Here is a 21932-nt window from a genome sequence, read left to right as displayed (position 1 = left end):
TCAAGGAAATCGATTTCCATGAACTCGAGTACTTCAAATGGAACTCGAGTTCCATGAACTTGAGTTCCAGAATTTTTTTTTTATTTTTTAATTTTCAATTCGCTATAATTCGATTGTCTAAAAATTGAGTTTTAAATTGAAACTCAATTTTTAGAAAATTGAATTTCAAAACAGGGGCATTTCCCTAGATAGTTTCAAATATGGGGCATTTTGCTGATAAATTTTGGTGAAAGGGGCAAATGCCCATTTTCTCCATTGTATCCAGTATGTTCCAAGCTTTACTCGCCCTCTCCACACTAGAGGTTCTCCTAATCTCCTCTTGAGAGATAGCAATGAATATTGTATTAAGACCTTTGCTATTTATGTTAGTTGCAATTAGTTACTCAATGGACCACTGATCACTAGGAGTAGTACTAGTTTTGCCTTTGTTGACAAAGAGCCAAAATTTATCATCAATGGATTTGAGGAAAGCACATTGTAGAGTAGGCATTATTGCAGCTATCAAAGAGCAACAAGATTGTCAAGCAGCGGCGGCTCCATGATTTTTTTCTAGGAGGATCAATAAGAAGATAAATCTTAGATAGAAAATGAATATTGTGGTCTACAATATTTCTTTATTACAAATTTCTCCATAGTACTAGCAAGAAAATAAAATATAAACTATTAGTTCATTTGGCATATAGTTTCATAAGACAATGAACATAGTAATTATTATTGCTTAGATGAAATCTTGAAAATCATCCATAGTTTTGAAATAAAATAAAATTATTAATCGTTATTGCTAAGTAAACTTTAATTATCATTGCTCAAAATACTTCTATCTATTAGTTTGTTTTAACTCTTTACAATTCTTGTATTTAACAATTCAACTCAACTTTGACAACTATTGTTCTTTGTAATTGTATTGTGTGTTTGATCTTGATTATAAGCTAACTTATTACTTCAACCTTTTTTCTATTATTTGCAGGTCTTATGTGATTTCCTACTTATTTTATACTTTAAGCAAAAAGTTAGATAAACTGTTCCCAAATAGATGCTAAGAAAATTTTTTGTAGTGTTAACATTTGCTTTTGTCTTTATTCAATCACTCTTGGCCTATCCCACGCCCCTAATCCCTACTCAACAAATAACAAATTAAAAGCACTTCAGATTCAGTAACTAATTTTTATTTTCAGGGTTTTAGATTATATTAGCTTGTTGTTGGACTTTTTTTTTTATTTAAAAATGCCAAAATATTAGTAAGAGGATTATATTTAAGGTTATTTTAGTTGTGATTAAAAAAAATTAGGGTCAAAGTGTTCCGATTTTTATTTTAGAGGGTCAAAACAAAATAAATATTTTATATTTTATATTTTATATTTTATATATTCTTTCTTGCCAAGTTAGGGGGTTCATTTGAACCCCCAGGAACATGGCTAGCGCCACCCATGTTGTCAAGGAAAGATTAATGGAGTCAAAGGTCACACTTAGGAAATAAATCTTAAACTAAGTTAACCTTGTTTTGATACCAATTGCAAAGTACCTTTAGACCCCTTTGGTTGATTTTATAGTGGAATTAATAGTAAATAAGACCGAATGCACAGAACGGTGCCAAAATGGATAGAATGGACCAAATAGAACCAAAGTGGACTGAATAGGACCAACTTGGATTGAATAGACCGAAGTTGGTAGAATGGACTGAATTGGATTGAATATGACCAATGTGGACAGAATATGACCAACGTGGACTGAACATAACCAAAGTGGACTGAAGTACACAACTGAAATACAAGAGAAACAAATTTGTAGCGGTAAAATCCGGTTTAAAAATCAAATGAACAAAATAATGATGTTGTGAAGCCTTCAAAGTGGGGAAGCAAATATAGATGTAGAATATATATATATATATATATATATATATATATGATATTAAGTTATGTTTATTAATTCTTATTTAAATATGCAATTCATGCATTCAAAATAATATAAGACATTCAATATTTGGCACCTTGTCAAACTGAATTTCGATGTATTTGGTATCATAAAAAGGGTGCACACAGTTGTTATTGTAGTTGAATTTCTGGTTTGATTGCATGGGCTCTAAGCATATTTAGCATGTGAAGATTGGATGACTTTCCTATACTTGGTCATGGTGTGTTTTTTCTTCTATATGTCTTGTTGATGTTTCCACGGAGGTTTTCCCATGGCATGAAAGTTGAAACTACAACTTCAACTTCAATGTTGTTTAATTTTTTTTATGAGAGTTCTTGCTTCTTATATAGATGTATGGGTCGAGCTTAGTCTAGTTATTTTAATTGTATTTGATTTTTAGGAGAGTAAGTCGGTCACGCGTCCTTTATTGTGAAGGAATTTGTGTTGCATACAAACATGCTTTGGAAGCAAGTCAAAGACTTGCACGCCACTCTAAGAAAAACAATTCCTAATAGGAGTCTAAATACAAGCTATGTATTGGATATTAAAAAGAATGGTTGAAATTTGATTAGTTTTTGTCAAATAAATAAAGAATTGAAAAGGATAAAAAAAAATATTTGTCAAATAAATATAAAATTAAAAATTATATGAAAAATTGTGAGGCTACCAAAAACTTATGTGGTATAATATGGAAGAGCCAAAAAAAAAAAAAAATCAAACGTCTTCAATTATTATATATTATATATAGATATAGATTTTATCAAAAATATATGGATATAGATTATGTTAAATCTTTTTCTCAAAAAAAAAAAAAAAAATTATGTTCAATCTTTGGAAGCAGGTGCTTACTGCTTACCATGTTCATTATATAAATAGGAGTTGGAAAAAATGAATCCACTATGATGCCATAGGGAGTTATCAAGTTAGTATCCAACTTAACTAAACACTCTACAAGTATAAATGCTTGCGGAACGTGAAAGGCAAGGGTCGGTGTTCAAGTCTTCAGGTGGGAGCTTCACACACATATACACTTAGATATCTTAGATAAAATAAAAATAAAAACTGAACACGTTAAAGAATTGGATTCACCTGTCTTAATCAATCGAGCGTTAATTGAGATTGTGTCAAAAGACTTGCTTCAATCGATCAAAGGGCAATCAAAATTATAGAATCTACTTTTTTTTTAAGTGAGATTTTGGACAGTTGATATTGATCTTATGATTAAACAATACAACTTTGTAAAGTTGTAATTTACAATTATTTTGTATTGGCTTTAATTTCGTGCCAAATTTAATTGTAATTATATTTAATCTTTTGTACCCTGTATTTTATGAGAGATTTTATTTTAAAGGTTGTGTGAGAGAGTGTGTGAAGACTCAAGGCAATTGAAGACCAAACAAGTTTCTGCAGGTAGCTCATGAGTAGCCTTCCCACAAAGTGAAGCATGTGCTCAGCACATGACTGAAGTGTGAAAAGTCTTTTGTTATTCGTATACTCCAACTTATTCTCTAGTGGATCGATTTTACCGCTTGGAGGACGGCGGAGAGGTATTTCGTCGAGTTCTTTGGTTTCCTCTTCGATAACACATCGACATGTTATCTTGTATTTGCATTCTTCTTCCCTACTTTATTAGCTTTCATTTTACTACTGTGATTTGTTGAATATGGCTTAGAATAGTTATATTGTTTATCCGCTCGCATTTACTCTATTCCGCACTTAGTTTAAGTTAGAGTAAAATCAACTGAGTCGTAATTTTTAATTTGGGGGTCTAAATAGCTCTTGTGTTGTCACACATTTTCGAGCTTTCAAACTCAAACAAGATTACAAGTCATGGAATTTTTCAACCTCTAAAACTTGACCATTATATTTTTTTTATTAAGTTCAAATTATGTTATTATAAAATGTATAGAATTGAGATTTTAGTGCCTATATACACAAATGTGATCATAGAATTAGATTCTTTCCAATAAAAATAAAAAATGAAAGACAATACATCATGAGTTATAGGCTAGTATATACATAATGTCCATGGTAACCACCTGTTTCCAAAGATTCAACATAATATAATCTATCATCCAAGGGTAGAAAATGAAAATGGGCAGCTCAAAGTAAAGAGTACAAAATTCCAAAGATTATATATTAATTTGATAGTTTGAATATGTTTGATTATTGTGGGGTCTATATTGGCATGTGTCAACTAGATCTAGTCATTTATTTTATATTAAATTTTTTTTAGCTATAAACAAGTCGGGAAAACAAAATGGGAGGAAAATATTTTTGCCCAAATTTTTTTTTTTTAAGAAGGACCTATAGCGGCACTTTTGAAACTGCCGCTATAGGCCTTTTTAGCCTTCATTTAAAAAAGACATATACTGACGGTTTCAAAAGTGTCACTATAGGCCTTTTAAGCCTGTATTTAAAAAGGTGTATAGCGAGCTTTTAAAAATGCTGCTATAGGCTATATTTAAAAAAAGACCTATTTCAGCGCTTTTTAAACTGCTACTATAGGGTAGGCTATAGCGGCAGTTTAAAAGTGCCGAGATAGGGTTTTGAAACCATCAACACTTATACCGATGCTTTTAAAAGCGCTAGTGTAGGTCAGGCAGACCTATTTCCACACTTGCTGCGCAGTGCTACAAAGTGCTGAAAAAAAAAAAAAAAAGAGAGAGAAAGAGAGAGAGAGAGAGAGAGAGAGAGAGAAGCTGTGATAGGCCTTTTTGGTCTATATCAACGCTTTTCTAGACTATCCCAGCGCTTTAAAAATATTGGGATAGTCCTTTTTTTTTTTTGTAGTAGTGAAAGTAGAAAATGCAAATAGGCAGGTCAAAATAAACACTAAAGAATGTCTTAAAGAACCCTTCAACAATATTCAAGAATCAAGATAAAATTTTACATTATCTCCAAAAAATAAAAAATAATAATAATAAAATAAAAAAATTTATAAGTTATTGAATATTTAATATAAAGGATAAAGATTAATAATACTAATCTTTGACTTATATCTGTTCTAGCATTAAAAAAAAAATGTTGTTCTTATCTCTAGGAAAAAGAGTGCCTATAAATATATATCAGAATTGTCATTTATTGGAGTCGAGAAATTCCTTGTATGCCTTCTTAGTTCCTTCCTTGTACTTCCTGATTCAGCCAATAATTATTAAAGACTGAGTCTCTCATTTTATATATATATATATATATATATATATATGTCTTCAAAATTTTGACCTTGGAATGAGGAAGCTTTACCACCTCCTTAAGTTAAACAAAGCAATGTGATGTTTCTTTTTGCTCACGTAAACGAAAACTTGATTCTAAAATCTAAATAACAATAAATGAAAAAAGTAAACGCAAATTAAGTTCTCTATAAATTGGAATTGCAACTAATGAGAACACAACAAGTGAACGAGGTTTACAACATAATGAGTTTGTGGTTCCATTTATGTTTTTTGGTTTTGTTTGTAGTCTTTCTAATTACCCCAACCCATTGTCTTGGTCACCCATGCCTGCCAAAACAACATGTTGCTCTATTCATCTTCGGGGATTCATTAGTTGATGCTGGAAACAACAACTATATCAACACCACCACTGAGGCCCAAGCAAATTATGGACCGTATGGGGAGACCTTCTTTAAGTACCCCACTGGAAGATTTTCTAATGGACGTATAGTTCCAGATTTTATTGGTAATTAAATGTTAATATCTCTTACTTTCTTTAGGATCTAAATTCTTGCTAATTAAATTGATTGCGGATGCTTTATTACACAGCTGAGTTTGCAAACTTGCCTTTCATTACTCCATATCTATATCCTGGCTATCATCAGTATACTGATGGGCAAACTTTGCATCTGCGGGAGCTGGTGCTCTGGTTGAAACTCACCAAGGATTGGTATGTATCTTTAACATTAAATAAGTAAAATATTAATGCATATTTCAGTATTTCACACACGAACAATATTCCAATTGTGATTTCACTTTCTTATCATACAAATAGCAATGATTTTTGTCTAAATAGTATTCTTGCAACATATTGAGGTCATATTTTCTTTTCTTTTTATTGTCTCGGTAGGTGATAGACCTAAAAACTCAACTACAATATTTCAAGAAACTGGAAAAGTTGTTGAGGGAAAAACTAGGAGATGCCGACACCAAGACATTATTGGCAAGAGCAGTTTACTTAATTAACATTGGATTTGATGATTATGGAGTACTCCTTTTCACTACAAATTCCAGCGCACTTCAAAGCTACCCTCAAGAAGAATACGTAGATATGGTGATTGGCAACTTGACAAGTGTGATCAAAGTAATAAAAATTTAAATTGAATATTCAAAATAAATTGTTATTCTACTTAATTCTCTTTGTTTATCCTTTTGTAAAGTTTGCTTTACTTTATAATCATATCTTGATGTGCTAGGAAATATATAAAAAAGGAGGAAGAAAATTTGTGATTCCGAACTTGGGGCCATTTGGTTGCCTGCCATTCGCAAGAGCACTAAATAGGGCCTTGGAAAATACAGGTGCATGCTTGCAGGAAGTTAATCCAATAGTAAAACTGCACAATGAAGCACTTTCTAAAGTCCTACAAGAGCTAGAGGGTGAATTCAACGGATTCAAATATTCCGTAGTCAATTCCTACACTTATCTAAGTGAAATTATACGTAACCCTTCAAAATATGGTATGTCATGGCAATTTTCATGATGTAAACTATATTCTATTATTGTAATTATCTGGTATTTTATTTTTATCACAAACTAATAGCTTTTTTTTTTTTTTTTGGGTTATATTGCATAGGTTTCAAGGAAAGTAGGATTGCATGTTGTGGAACTGGTCCATATAGAGGAATGTTTAGTTGCGCAGGAAAGAGATCTACCAAAGAATATAAATTATGTGAAAACGTTAGTGAATATGTGTTCTTTGACTCTATTCATCCATCTGAAAAGGCCTCCCAACAATTTGTTGAGCTAATGTGGAATGGAACTCCCAATATCACAGGACCTTACAGTCTTAAAGAATTTTTTGAAAATAAGTGAATGTAGATTTGAATAAAAATGTGAATGTGAATCATGGTCTGTTATTATTAAAATCTAAATAAAAATGTTATTTTCATACCAAAATTAATAAATATATTCAGTATTTAAATTTGTTTGATCATACTCTCATCACTTACTAGTCATTTGGTCCCAAATACTCTTTTTGGATCCCTAGAATTCATTATGATTTTGAACATTCTTATATTTGGTTGCAAATAATTCAAAGGAGTCCATATGCCTTTAGGCGTCTAAATTCCTACTACACCTTACTTTTGAGGGAATGTCGATTTCCTTCTCAAAAGGTGGGTATCCACATTCCAATACTTGGGAAAGTTTTGTTTTCTTTAAGTGACAGTAATACCCCCAACTTAGTGTTTAAAGCTATGTATTCAACTTGTATATAACTAAATCACATCAATCTAAAGTAGATATCTAAAGAACAAAAAAAATCATAAATCTAAAGTTAAGATACAAGAAAAAAAAAATCCACCAAAAATGGAAAAAAAAAAATTGAGAGAAAGAGAGAGAAATAACATTTGTGTGTGTGTGTGAAAACTATGCATAGAATAAGAGAGAGAATTGGAAAATTATAGTAAAAGGATGGGAATAAGAAGAACCAAAAATAAAGGAAAATAAGATAATAAAGGAAGATTGATATTAAGGTAGTTAGTAGTGGGAGATGAAAATGTAAAAGGGATGGGGAAGGATTAGAGAAAGTAGGGGTGTGCAGAAAACCCACCAACCCATCAAACCTGACCCGACCCAACCCAACCTGTTGGGTTGGGTTACAAAAAAAAAAATTTATAACGGATCGGATTGGGTTTGGGTCATAAAATTACAAAACCGTCAAACCTGACCCAACCCACCCATATTTAATATATATTTAAAATATATTATATATTTAATAATTTTTTTTTAAATCAACTGTAGCCTATAGGGCACTTATATATATTTAAATATATATTATATATTTAATAATTAAAAAAAAAAAAAACAGCTGTAGAGCAACACTTTCTCGGTTCCTCCTACTAATACTAATTTTATATATATATATAATTAATAAATTTTTTAAAATAATCAGTTCTTCCTATCCTATATAAAAGTCAATTAGTTCACACAAACCCTAATAAATTACTATTGTTGTTTAGTCATTAGTGTTGTTTGCTTTTAAGGAGTTACATTAATACTAATCTTCAGGTTTTTTTAATATATTAATATTTATATTTTTTTCTACTCAATTTAATAATAATAATAATAAAAAATTTGTCAAACCCATGGGTTCAACTCGACTTATGTGGGTTGGGTTGGGTTGGATTGAATTTTTTTTGACCCACCATGGTGGGTTGGGTAAAAAAATCTCCTTAACCTGACCCAACTCGACCCATGCACACCCTAGGAGAAAGTGTAACAATAGATTAATAAGAAGGAAAAAAAAAAGTTAAATAAATTTAGTTATTCCATTACAACACATTTTATTCTCACAATGTTAGAATTAAAGCAGGACCATCATCTTGTATTGGCTTACAATCCACTCCTGTGCTGCACATGTAGTCTATGTTTGCTTGGAGCACCTCATCGCTCGCGTCTGATTTGGCACACACCCTGTAGATGTAGCATTCCCATCTGCAATACCAGGTGGAGGAGGGGGACGCAATGCCTGTACACAATGACCAATTGATGATCATGATTAAATTACTATATTTAGTTCAAAGATGAAGATGTAATAGCATTAAATTATGATAGCATCATGTATATTGTATACTATACAAAAAATTCTTAGATACTTTTGAAGCACAAATAAATTTTGCCCCCTCCTTTCACATTCATAGGACCCCACCATGAATTTAATGAGTGGACCTCACCATGAATGTGAAAGGAGCTAAAGAATATCATTTTCCGTACTCCGAAAGTGTCTAAGAATTATTCGTACTATATGATTTGATTATTCTAGGGGGTGTCAAAAACATTTTCTATGACCGAAATACCCCTTCAAAAATATCACATTTTAGCATGGTAAAGATTTAAAATATGCAACAATTTACTGCTAGTTTGGTCAATAGCTGGAATGTAAAGCTGAGTACATCATGTTTTCCACAAAAGATGTCTATGCATTTACGTAAAAGCCAACAGGAAGCTAAGAATAATAATTTTTTTTTTAAATGCATGTTTAATTTATATCAACTCATAAGTTCAATTTTTAGCTTTTTAATTTTTATATATAGCTTTTTTTTTTAAAAAAAAAAAAAATTACTTTAACATACTTTTAATAAAAACATTTCAGCAAAAAATTAGATAAGTTGTTTCCAAGTGACACAATATGAGTTTGGCCATATGGCACAATGTGATTAGCTTAAAGTTAGCTTTATCAAATTAAAAAAATAAAAAATAAATATAGAAAAGAAAATTTTAAAAAGAAAAGAAAAGAAAAGAAGATGAAGAAGGTACTATACCGTCTTTATAGATAAAACAGCTAGTATTCAATAAACATGCCCATATTGTTCAAAATATCAAAGTTGCCCTCCTTTGATGCTTTACAAAACTAGAAGTTGTAATTCATGTTCGTGGGTCAAATTTGTGTTGTGTCAAGATATGAGTATTCGGCTGTATGGATTAACTTGAACTTAACATGTTTAGTAAACATGTCAGGAATCTTCAACCCTGTGAGAGTGCTTTTTTCTTTAGCACACAGGCCCAAGGATCCTGGGCCAAATAGTTGTATTTTTGGTGGACTGGGCTTGGTTCACCGTAGCTAAATATGGGCTGATTACGAACCAAGTTGTGCGCAAGTCACATAAATCTCCTCAAGGCAAAAATGCGATTCCTCCTAAACAATAAAATACCATTATAAGTGTTTTAGTATCATAAAAGGATCATTTACTCTTACAAAACAAGTAAAAGATGTTCATGATATTCACAATGAGAAAAAGATTGAAATAGAATATTTAAGACTTATCTTTTATCGTATAAACATTTTAAAGAATTCCTTCACTTGGTACCCCGGGCGTACTGTCGTGGGATCCCGAGGCGTATTAGGCCTGTAAGAACTCAGAATCTCTGGTTCTCTGCACTATTAGGATATATATATATATATATATATATATATTAATACACATACATATATGTAAGTGAATTTTATGAGAATGATTCAGCCACGAGGATCTTGGCCCCAATTCTCACAGACTTATGCTTTTGCACAAGACTTGTGGGATTTGGAACTCAAGTCCGAGTGGCTTTGCTTGGGCAGGGACTCAGCTTTACAAGCAAGAATATATATGTATTGAGCAACAAGAAGTAGTAAAGAAATATGCAAAGTAATCGTTAGAAATTCTCAAATCAATATGAGATATTTCATTATTTTTCTTGATTGTGGATTACAAATGTGCTCACTAAGACGTGATACAAGGTTCAAATAAGCTCAAAAATTACAGACTTTGATGGCTATTCAAGCCTCTAAGACTTGCAAAGTTTGAATCCTTTTGAATCCAAGTATGTGCTATAGTGGCTGTTTCTGGGATACCGAGAGACATTCCTCTGTTTTTCTTAAATTTTACAGAGTTCTAATGACTCTGTTATGATATTCTTCCTACTGAAAATCCTCTCCTTCAACATGGGTTTTCTCTTCCTTTTATAGTGTGTTTTCTAGGGCTCCATGGTACTAGTGATTTCTCTCTTTTGCCCCTCAGAGCTCGTGCTGTGTCATTTTCTTAGGGGCTGGTCTCTTCCCTTTTTTCTCATGGTTTTCATCTTTCATTGCTGTTTCTCTAAAAATCATTTGCTGACTTTCCATTCCGGGGCGTCCTCAGCAATTAGCCTTCAATCTTTCTTCTTTCAAGGTTTCTCATTTTTCAGAATTGGCTGTCGGTGTTATTTCCTTCTTGTCATTATTCCCAAATAGTTGGAATCTTTTACTGCTGGGTTGAAAGTTCTCTTCCAGTTGCTTCTACGTATGATTTTCTCATTCTTGGTTCCTTGTGGTACAGCTCCTTTGTTCATGGATGTTTGCTTTATACTTTCTGATTCTTTGCTGCACCAGTGGGTACTTGAGAAGGACATCTCCGTTCTTCATTTCTTGTATTTCGTGGTACCTTTCTTGAGTTGTCTCAATCCTACAGTAGCTGTCCTGCATTACCTGAGGATCCCGGGCGTCTGGCAGCCTCTGGGTATCCCGGCCCAGTTCTTTTACTGAATTTTGCTGGACTTTTTAATGACCTTTTTGCTGAAAATCTGAACATAAATAGGGCCTTAATGTTGATTCTTCTTGCTGCTTGAATTGGGCCTTCTTTTCATGGAATGGGCATTCTTGTGAAATTTTGGCCTTCAACAAACCCAAATACGACTTTTTTTTTCTTTTTCTTTGAGAATCAAATACGACATATTTATTAAACAAGTCGACCTAACCTGACACATTTAACTTGCTTAATTAACAAGTCTTGTAAAGGTCAATAGAAATGACCCGTTTAATAATCTATTTGATGAATAGATCATACCTAACCAATATAATTTTTATCAATTCTCATATATCTAAAATTAAAATACAATTATAACTATAAATATAGTAATAAACATATTAAAAAAATTATAAATTAAGCAATAATATCAAAATAACTAATAACTTTATAAGCTAAACGTGTAGGTGCGGTTTTTGGGGCCCAGGCCCAGCAAGTAAGTAGTTCTGGCCCAAAAGACCCTAGACAATGAATTTGTAGAGAGCGGGTTACAGAACTAGGGCTGGACGAAGTGAACGTTAATTAGTTGTATGCCATGCAACAATCTGAACGTAAAAATATTTCATTTATGTCCATAGGATACCAATCCGAGGAGACGTATGAGTGCACCTCTTGCTCTGATTAAAGACTACAGAATTCTTTAATCTCTCTCTCTCTTTTTTCCCTCTAAATCTTTCGATCCCTTTTTCATGGGGATTTCCTTCTCTTATATAGCCTCCTTAGATTGATAAGAACCTTACACTTGTTAACCATCTGGACCCTTACTTGAGTGCCTGTCCCATCGGACATTCACCTTATCTTTCTGTGAGTTGCATTGGCCAATGTAACACTGTTCGCCTGTCTTCTCCACATTAATGTGGCTGGAAAAGTAGTTTCCTTGCATTTAATGCGGCAGTTATGGCTGCCCCCTGGACGTCTTATCTTTTCTTCCTCCTTCCTGCTTTTTGGGACTTATCCTTATTACCAATATTTGTTTGGAATGACTCCTTATTATGGATAGGGTGCACGCTGGGCTTGTATTTGGCGTGTCCGAGGAGACACTCCTCCTCGGACGTCTCCTTTAAATAAGTTTGGACTTAGTAGAGTTGGGCTAGCACTTGTTTTGGCGGCCCATTTCTCCCTTTGGTCGTAGTTGTACTCCGTATAGGGCCCAAGGCCCATTGTTTGACTTGAGAATTTTACCCTTACAAAACGGATTAGACAGGTTCGTATGTTGAATACAAACACGACTCACTTATTGAATGGGTTAGCTGTATCAAGCTAAATATGACTCGAACCCATTTAATCTTAACCTATGACTTGTTTATACTTTATAAATAGATTAGTTGTGTCAGATTCACAGGTCATGTCAAATTTTGCCACTCTTATACAAAACAGACTCACCAGCTTACCGAAAATGGTAGAGGGCAAGCCTTTAAAGAAATTTAAAGTGCAATAACAATGGATTTTTTTTATTAAAAAAAAAAAAAAGGATTTTACTAACCTATGCGCTTAGGGTATATATTAGGAGAAATTATTATGTACTCCCGGAGTACCATAAATTCGTACTCCCTCCTCTCACATGAATGGTAGGTCCCACTAATTAAATTCATGGTAGGACCTACTATTTATGTGAGAGGATGGAGTACGCATTAATTATACTCTGGGAGTACCTAATAATTTTCCATATATTAGGAAACCATTTAAGGAAACTTTTTATAAAAAAATGTAAAAGTTATTAACTTTGTGACAACTTTTTCAAATCTCCATAAAATAGTTTTCAAAAATAAATGGTTAATGCATGCCCTTATTAAAAATATACTAATGAATCGCAAGATTTCCGAAGAATATTAATTATTTAATAATTAAAAAGAAATTACCAGCTTGTTTTGTAAAATGCTTGCATTGTAAACTGAAGTCAAGTCCGGGTTGAACAGCCCGAAATTCTACTCTGAGGTGTTTGGTTTAAGGTTCTCATTAAACAAACCGTAAATGTAAGTCGGAAAGGTCCTGTTTGGCATCAACAGAGTTCCTTGCCCCGTAGGGCCGACTCAATAGGTGATGCAATTGATGCAATCGCCTAAGACCCCCAAATAAAAGAAGGTCCCCGCTTGTAAAAGAAATTATATATATAATCTATTTATCTATATATTTTAATTAAAAAAATTTTAAGCACTTTTATTGGTCAATAAAATGCATTAAAAATGCCCCATTGTTTCCTAAAATGCAAAAGATTAAAAAAGAAAAAAACAAAAATAGTCAAATTTTAGCTAACAAATTTAAATTTTATGAGACAAATTTATTAACTCATTCTTGAAATATGCTAAAATCAAAATTAATACTAGACAAATTCATTAATAATACAACGTAATTGTCTTGAAATATGCTAAAATAGAGATTATAAATTTCAAAAAAAAAAAAAAAAATCTCTCATCTCTCTATCTCTCTGCCTCTCTATCCATCTTCTTACCTTTCTTTTCTCCATCTTCATCTTGATTCTTGATCTTTTTTTCATAAACTCACTTAGTCAGTCTAGCTTAAAATTTTTCTTTGTTGATTCCCTTCAATTCAGAGCTACCAGAGGTAATCTTCTTCTCCTCTCTGCCTTTCCGAAAATGAAGATGATGACTCTTCTATTTATTTAACTTAAGTTATATATATTTTTAGTTTATTTCACTGCACAATTTGGTGGAAGTCCCATCATGAGACACGTTTTTTGCTATGATAGGACCCTTTTCTGCCCCTCTCTTAGATGGGCCTTTTTCTGCTATGATAGGGCATGATTTTTCCTTTAAAACTTAGCCATAGGATGATAGAGTCCAGGCTGGATGCTGGACATCTGTTGATCTACACTGCTGCACAGGTGCACAGCAGCAAAGGTTGCACAGTGCGCAATTGTGCAATGCAACCCATAGTTATACAACACAGTTTCTCACCCTTTTTTTTTAACACAGTTTCTCACTTTTTTTTTCTTTTTTTTTTGAGAAGCCCCTAACAATGGGGATTGTTATTGATTAATAAAATGAAGATCAAAATTGTAAGCATCGTTCGTGTCTGGAGGAACAAACTCCATCCAAACGTCCAAGGGATTTGTAATAGCTCGTCTAGCAAGTTCATGAGCTACGCAATTACCTTGTCTCTTAATATGCTGAAAAGATACATAACTAAATAAAGAACAAAGAGAAGTAATGTCTTGCAAAATATGCCCAAACGCAGAATGAGACATATTGCCATCCTTGATTGAATTAATAATCACTTCGGAATCACCTTTAACTACCAATCTGTTAAATCCCAACTCCATAGCAAACCAGAAAGCTCGGTGCGCTGCTAACACTTCCACCATCTCCGCCGAAGCAAGTAATGGAATCTGCTGTGTCAAAGCAGCCATAACTAATCCGACATCGTTACGAATTATAATGCCAAGGCCAGCCTTGTTGTCTTCTGCAAAGTAAGCTCCATCAAAATTAACTTTGAGTAAACCTGTTGGTGGAGGGCGCCGTCTCACAGACCTCGCCGTGTGTGGGATCTTTGTGTGAATAGGACGTAGCTGTTGATATTCCTGTAGGCCTTCGCTAGCCAAGGAGCTAATCTTAGCCAATGGGAAAGTCACCTCTTCTGCCCGAAGCTTGTTTCTACACATCCAGATAAGAGAAGTCGTCTAAGCAAACAGAGCAAAACGTAATCTGTCCTGCTGGGCAAGCTGAATCACATCCAAAAAATTTGAGACAACATTAGTTCCAACCACCAAGTCAGCAAAAGACACTTGCCAAACCGTTGAGAGAAGTAGACACTTCCATAGGGCATGTAATGTATCTTCAGGTTCCAGCTTACACAGTGAGCATGTGGTCTCTGTTAACAGTTTACGGCGGGCCAGATTGACTCTTGTAGGTAATGAGTCATTCCCAACACGCCATAATAGCAGTCGAATACGGTTTGGGACCTCCAACTTCCAGATTCCGTTCCAAATGCTCTTCATTGTACCCATAGTAGACGAACTAGCATCAGCACCATTTTCACACTCCATCTCCATGAGCAGCTTGTATTCGGACTTGACGGAATAGACCCCATCATGGTTCCTCGGCCAGATAATTTTATCACATCTGTTAGAGAAACTCAAGGGAATAGCTTTAATAGTTGAAGCTTCCATGGGCAAAAATATTCTATTAACCTCTGCCTCTTTCCAACTGAACAATTCATGATCAATCAAAGTGGACACCAAAGCTTCTGAGTTGGAGTCCGAAAAGGGAGAAATGACCCTACCACTATCAACACCTGGTAGCCATCTATCATGATATATCCTGACTGTAGAACCGTCTCCAATCCTCCATCTCATACCCCTCATAATGACTTCCTGCCCTTTGAGTATACTTCGCCAAGCATAGGAACCATTTTTTTCCTTAGCATCAAATATTGATCCATTAGGAAAAAATTTTGCTTTAAAAAACCTATAAAATAGGGAGTCTTGGTTAGATGCCAATCTCCAAATTTGCTTGGCCAACAAAGCCTCATTAAAATTTTCCAACTCACGAAAGCCCATGCCACCTTCACTCTTAGGCTTACAAAGTTTGGACCATTTCACCCAATGAACCTTCCTTCTATTACCTCTTTGTCCCTACCAAAATCTCTGAGTCATGGATTCAATCTCATTACATAATGAGGTTGGAAGCTTAAAGCAACTCATAGAATATGCGGGAATGGCTTGTACCACCGCCTTCAAAAGAATTTCCTTACCAACTTGAGATAGGAGCTTCTCCTTCCATCCCCTAATTTTAGACCACACACGTTCTTTTATATAGAGAAGGCTAGCTTTTTTGCTTCGACCCACAAAGGAAGGGAGACCCAAATACTTCTCATATTGCTTGATTTCAGGCACACCTATCATAGAAATAATTGTGTCTTGCATCTCTTGGGAAACCGCCTTGCTAAAGAATAGAGTTGTTTTATCTCTATTAAGCTGCTTACCGGAAGCTCTCTCATATGCCATAAGGATGTTCAGAACATGTTAGCACTCTTGGCTAGTGGCCCTGCAAAACAATAGACTGTCGTCTGCAAAAAATAAATGGGTAAGTCTTGGACCATTCCTGCAAATGGAGATACCCCTTATCTGCCCTGCTGTTACAGCTCGATTGATCAAGCCATGGAGTCCTTCGGTGCAAAGGAGAAAAAGATAAGGTGAGAGAGGGTTACCTTGTCTTATACCTCTGCTAGGATAGATGGTACCTGTAGGCTCACCATAGATTAAAATTGAGTAAGAAACAGTTGTAATGCACATCATCATCAGAGCAACCCATTTCTCATGAAATCCCATCTTCTGTAATAGCCCTTCTAAGAAACCCCACTCCACTCGGTCATAAGCCTTGCTCATGTCGAGTTTCAAAGCCATAAAACCTGTTTTGCCTGATTGGTGATGTTTCATATAATAGAGAGTTTCAAAAGCCATCAAAATATTATCCGTAATAACCTTTCCTGCTTGGAAAGCACTTTGATTTTCAGAAACAAGATAAGGTAGCACCTTTTTCAAGCAATTAGCTAGAACTTTAGACATCAATTTGTAGATAACATTACACAAACTAATCAGTCTAAATTCAGAGATAAATTCAGGGCTTTTAACTTTAGGGATGAGAGTAACATAAGTATGATTAAGATCATGTGGGATATAGCAATTATTAAGACAGTCAAGCACATCATAAGAGACATCATCACCCACCACAGACCAAAAGGATTGGAAAAAGATTGGAGGCATACCATCCGGGCCCGGTGCCTTCAATGGTTCCATATGTTTTAAGGCAACTTCAACCTCCTCCCTAGTGAAGTCTTTAATGAGCTCCTAATTCATGTCTGCTGACACCTTGGGTTCAATTGTCTCCAATACTACATGCATATCTGAAGGTTGCGAGGAAGTAAATAAAGACTCATAGAACCTAACTACTATCTCCTCAACTTGGCTATCTGAAGTGCACCACTCATTGTTATTGTTCTTGAGTCCATAGATTCTGTTCTCACTTAATAATTTGATATGTATCATATCAACTCATTTGTATTATAGTGACACTAATTTATTGAACCATATATTAAATTAATTTTTATTTGTGTAGATTTAAACTTTAAAGTGGTCACGGCTTTAAAAAAATTCAATAACCAGGTTCTATTGTTCTATCCTTTAAATTTTATTTTTAGTTAAATTATTATTTTTAATTATAAATTTTGTTTTATTTATCTATAAATATTTTCTCATTAAATAAAAAAATTCAATATATATTATTTGATTAATATTTAAATATAAAAAAGCCTGCTTAAAATTTTTTCTTAAGGCCCTTAAAGTTGTTGAGCCGGCCCTGTGTCCACGTCGCTGTATCCGATCTCTTCCATCGCCGAGTGAACAGCGTCGAGCTGCACATCGAACATGTTGGTGTAGGTCAAGCCCGTGACTCTATCCAGAACGTCGTCGTTTGCTTTGAACAACGCGTAGTCCAGAGTTTTATCTGTGTATTCAAAGAACGAGTACGAGTTGATCATGAAGGGTGACTTGGTTTTCCTGTGGAACTCGGTGGCTCTGACTTTGCTAAAATCCCAAGTGAGTGTGGCGTGGAGACATGAATATCAGTCACATTTGCTGAGTCCAAGGCTGACTTCAAAGCTTTCATGGCGGGCAAAAGGTGATCGATCAAGGTGTCATTTTCTGTGGCGAGGATTTCGTGACCGACGGCAATGAGATCGATTTTGGTTTGTGGGTGAAATGGGAGGATGTTATTGGCTACCCAGGACTTGGCAGCAGGGAGTTCAACTATGGCTGGAACGTCGCTGTTTACGACGGTGAAGGTGACGGAGATGTTGGTGTTAGCAAAGGCTTTGCGGATGTCAGGGTTGGCGTCCAAGATCTTGATGCAGTCGATGATGGTTTGGGTTTCGACGAAGTGGGCGACTTTGGAAAGTGGTAGGAGGTTGTTGGCTGCTGTTCCAAAGTTGACGCCGATGGACAATGTGGTGGCGGAGGAATGGTGGAGTGAGAACAAGGACAGGAAGATGAGAATTGGGAGAAGTTTGGGTTGTGAGTTTGGAAGTTTTGTCATAACTGTGTGAGAGAGAAAGAGAGATAGTAGATATATGTGGTAGACTGTAATAATTATTTTATATAAATATTCATTGTTGTAATATTTATTCATTGGAATAATTTTTTAAATTAATATATTTTTAAATAAATAAATTTTTTATATGCACTAAATAATTATAAAAATAAAAATAAAAATCATAAAAAATAACTCATGTTGAAAGGTCTATTCAATAGCTTCTTTTGATATGAAGGTGTACGATGCATGTTTTCTTCTCTTTTCTATCAATAAAAACTTACGTTTAGGTGCGGTTTGGATTTCACGTTTTTTGCATTTCCATTCCGCATTTTTCTCTTCTTTTATTTTTTTATTTTTTTTATTTTTTTAAGCCGCTTAGATTGACTCTAGAGACAAAATTTACTGTTTATGAACAATACATGCATTGTTCACGCATTGTGCATGCACTTAAAAATATTAAAAATGGGTCCCACAATACTATTCACACATTTAAAAATTATTTTGCTACAATATTTTCAGTTTTTAATTTCAGCAAAAATAAGTTCAATCTAAACAGACTCTTAATCTTGGGAATTTAGTTCCTCCAAAAATTTTTAGTTTAAGATAATAATAATATATAGCAAGTTGTTAGTAGTAAATAAAAAATAATAATATCCGTAATGGGTCCAAATGAGTAGGGATATATGGCAATGGGACGAGTGGGTTGGGTTAGGAATGCCTTGAATCATTCCCATTCTCCTCTTCAAGACTAAAAGACTGGTTGAATGTATATATATAAATATATATATATATATATATATATTTTTTTTTTCTAATTTGGTGATTTTGACATTAATGAAATAGTAATACTATATGCACAAACTATTTTACAATATTTTTATAAACTGCTGATGTGGCAAATTCTTACTAGTTCTAATATAGGCCCATCACTAACATCATATTTTTACTTACAATAACTATTTGAAAAATGCTAAAACCACATTAGTAATTTATAAAAATATTATAAAATAGTTTGTATCTATAGCATTACTCTGAACGAAATAAAGATGAAATAAAAATGGAGTGACAAGTTTGTAATTGTTCTTATCCAAACCTATTATTCACGTCATTTTCTAACTTACCATTAACAATTTACCACTTTGAGTCCTCGACAAATATGGAAAGACTATGGAATTATTGTTTTCGCAATGGCATACTGCTTTAAGAAAAATCTTCCTAACAAATAACAATACGGAGGAGCTGAATTCCCAGGATATATATATATAATAATCTAAGCTTTTATTGGTAAGAGATAAATACTATTGCAATAGAATGTATATGCAGTACATGAAGCATCTATATATAGCCCAAAACGTTTATTCCTCGACCAAAGAAAACAAGTTATATTAATGATATGTCCCTGTGAGAGATTCTCTCTCTCTCTCTCTCTCTCTCTCTCTCTCTCTATATATATATATATATATGTGTGTGTGTGTGTGAGAGAGAGAGAGAGAGAGATATGCCACTCCTAATTTGTAGATAACGGGGGAAAGGTCTAATCAAGATGAAAAGAAAAAAAAAAAAAAAACAATTACCATTTAATTACAAATGAGAGTTATTCGAAGTTTTAAGACTAATTAAATACATGAAAATAAAACTAGCCTTTATTCATTGTTAACTAAATATAAAACCTTCGCGCACCGGTGCAGTGATTACTTTACAAATATAAGTGTTTGTGAGGTATTGAAGATAAGAGTATAAATTCTATCTTGTATTAAAAAAAATAAAAAATTGAACTAAATATAAATAAAGACAATATTATTTTAAAAATATATTTCAACTTAATTATGTATCAAAATGTAACTTGACATTCTTTTAAATCTCAATAATTAAATATGACTAATTTTGCACTAAATTTTTTTACCAACTTTAGAGTTAGACAATACATACTTTAAATTTTCTTATAAAAACAAAATTACGTTTTCATATCTTATCTACCACCTAATTTTAAGAACAAAAAATTTGATGAACTGATCACTATGATGATAAGGAAAATAAATTATATATATATATATATATATATAAAACTAGTCGCTAACCCGTGCGATGCACGGGATAGTTTTTCAAAAATTATATATATTTACTTTAAGCATGCTACAAAAGTATAATTACATTTGAAATTTAATCAAACATTAAAGGAAAATTAAACAATTGTATACAATTACTGCAAAATATGTAGATGAAAAAAAAAATTGCAATAAATGAATGCTTCCTCTATTCAAAACCTGATAGGCAAATATATTATTTTTTATTTAATATATATATTTCTTATACTCTGTAATCTAGAATATTAGATGATACTTATATTCTACATGAGCACAAAGAAGCTAAAATATAAGAGACATGTTGATGAACATTATGATTGTTTGTACTGGGTTCATAAATAATTTGACATGAAAACCATACTATAAGAGGTCAATCATAAAAGCTTTAAATATACAATGACAATTACTATATTTAAACTCTACACATATGCAAATAATAAACTATAACAGGCCAACATTACTGGTTAGCAAATAATTTTAGATCTAAAACGGTTTATTTTGTATATATTTGTACTTTGTAGCAATGGTCAACCACGTAACAGATCAATTAAACCATTTTAAGTAGCCATTAAAACAAAATAATTTATCAAACTTCTATATACAAAGATTCATTTTAACCATAGAAAATTAATCATCATTCTAAACATCTTTCTATGTAAAATTTTCTCACTTTAAATATAGATTTGCAACACATGCAATAATCCTAAAATTGAAAATCCATCATCAAATTGAACCTTGAATGTTTAAACATGAACATGACTTTCCACCCTCCTTGTAATTTGTCTTATTGATGAAGATGATCCACTCCTCCAAGTCTTGCTTTATCAACCGGCCTGAACAAAAAATAAAATAAAAATTCATATATATAAGACCACAAAAAATAAAAATTACATAGAGTTTTACACACAGCCACCTTGAAGATTCAAGACAAAGTGACATTAACAAAGCCTTACCAGTTAGAGTGAATGCTTCAAATACTAAAAAAGAATATTACTCTTGGTTCCTGAAATATATATGTATTAACCATCAACATCTCATGAATTTTTGTTATTTATTTATTTATTTAAGTAATGTTGATGTGGAAAATTAAAACCGGTTTTATAATAAAATCAGAATTTTTGTTCTATTTATTTAAGTAATGCTGATGTGGAAAATTGTGGAGAGGTTAGAGGCTTCGGTTATATATATATATATATATATATATAAACCTTTAAAAAAAATGAAAGAATCATAAATAATTTGACACATATAATGCTTTACATTCAACTTTATCAAAATTACTAAATATTATATTTTACTCACCAAAACTATAAAAATAATAAATAAAAGATTATTTTCAGAACATATTTTTTCCTAGTTCTCTTAGTTATTATAGCACCCAACATAACATAATTAACCTCCAATTTCTGTAATTTTTTTATAACTGAAATTAGTCTTTAAATTGGTAAAAAATTTAATTATATATTTTTCAATCTCAAAGTTTAAGCATTTTCTTGTTAAGAAAATATAATTGTTAATATGATAGCACCCTCAAGAGTCATGTAGTTGAACTGACACATTATGATATTTCTACATGAGACATCTAGCATTAAAATCCTCTAACCCTCACGATTGCAATAGTTGAGTTTAGGTATTTATTA

At 32.9% G+C, this 21932-nt stretch overlaps 2 pseudogenes; one reads left to right on the top strand and one right to left on the bottom strand.

The window, feature by feature from the left end:
• Positions 1-5291: 5291 nt before the first annotated feature.
• LOC115956900 lies at positions 5292-6961 on the top strand (annotated as a pseudogene).
• A 10495-nt stretch (positions 6962-17456) lies between these two features.
• Positions 17457-18211, bottom strand: LOC115956899 (annotated as a pseudogene).
• Positions 18212-21932: the final 3721 nt, after the last annotated feature.

Source organism: Quercus lobata, chromosome 8, assembly GCF_001633185.2.
Source record: "Quercus lobata isolate SW786 chromosome 8, ValleyOak3.0 Primary Assembly, whole genome shotgun sequence".
Lineage (NCBI taxonomy): Eukaryota > Viridiplantae > Streptophyta > Magnoliopsida > Fagales > Fagaceae > Quercus > Quercus lobata.
The sequence above is the reverse complement of the archived record's forward strand: the minus strand, read 5'-3'. Positions and strand labels throughout refer to the sequence as shown.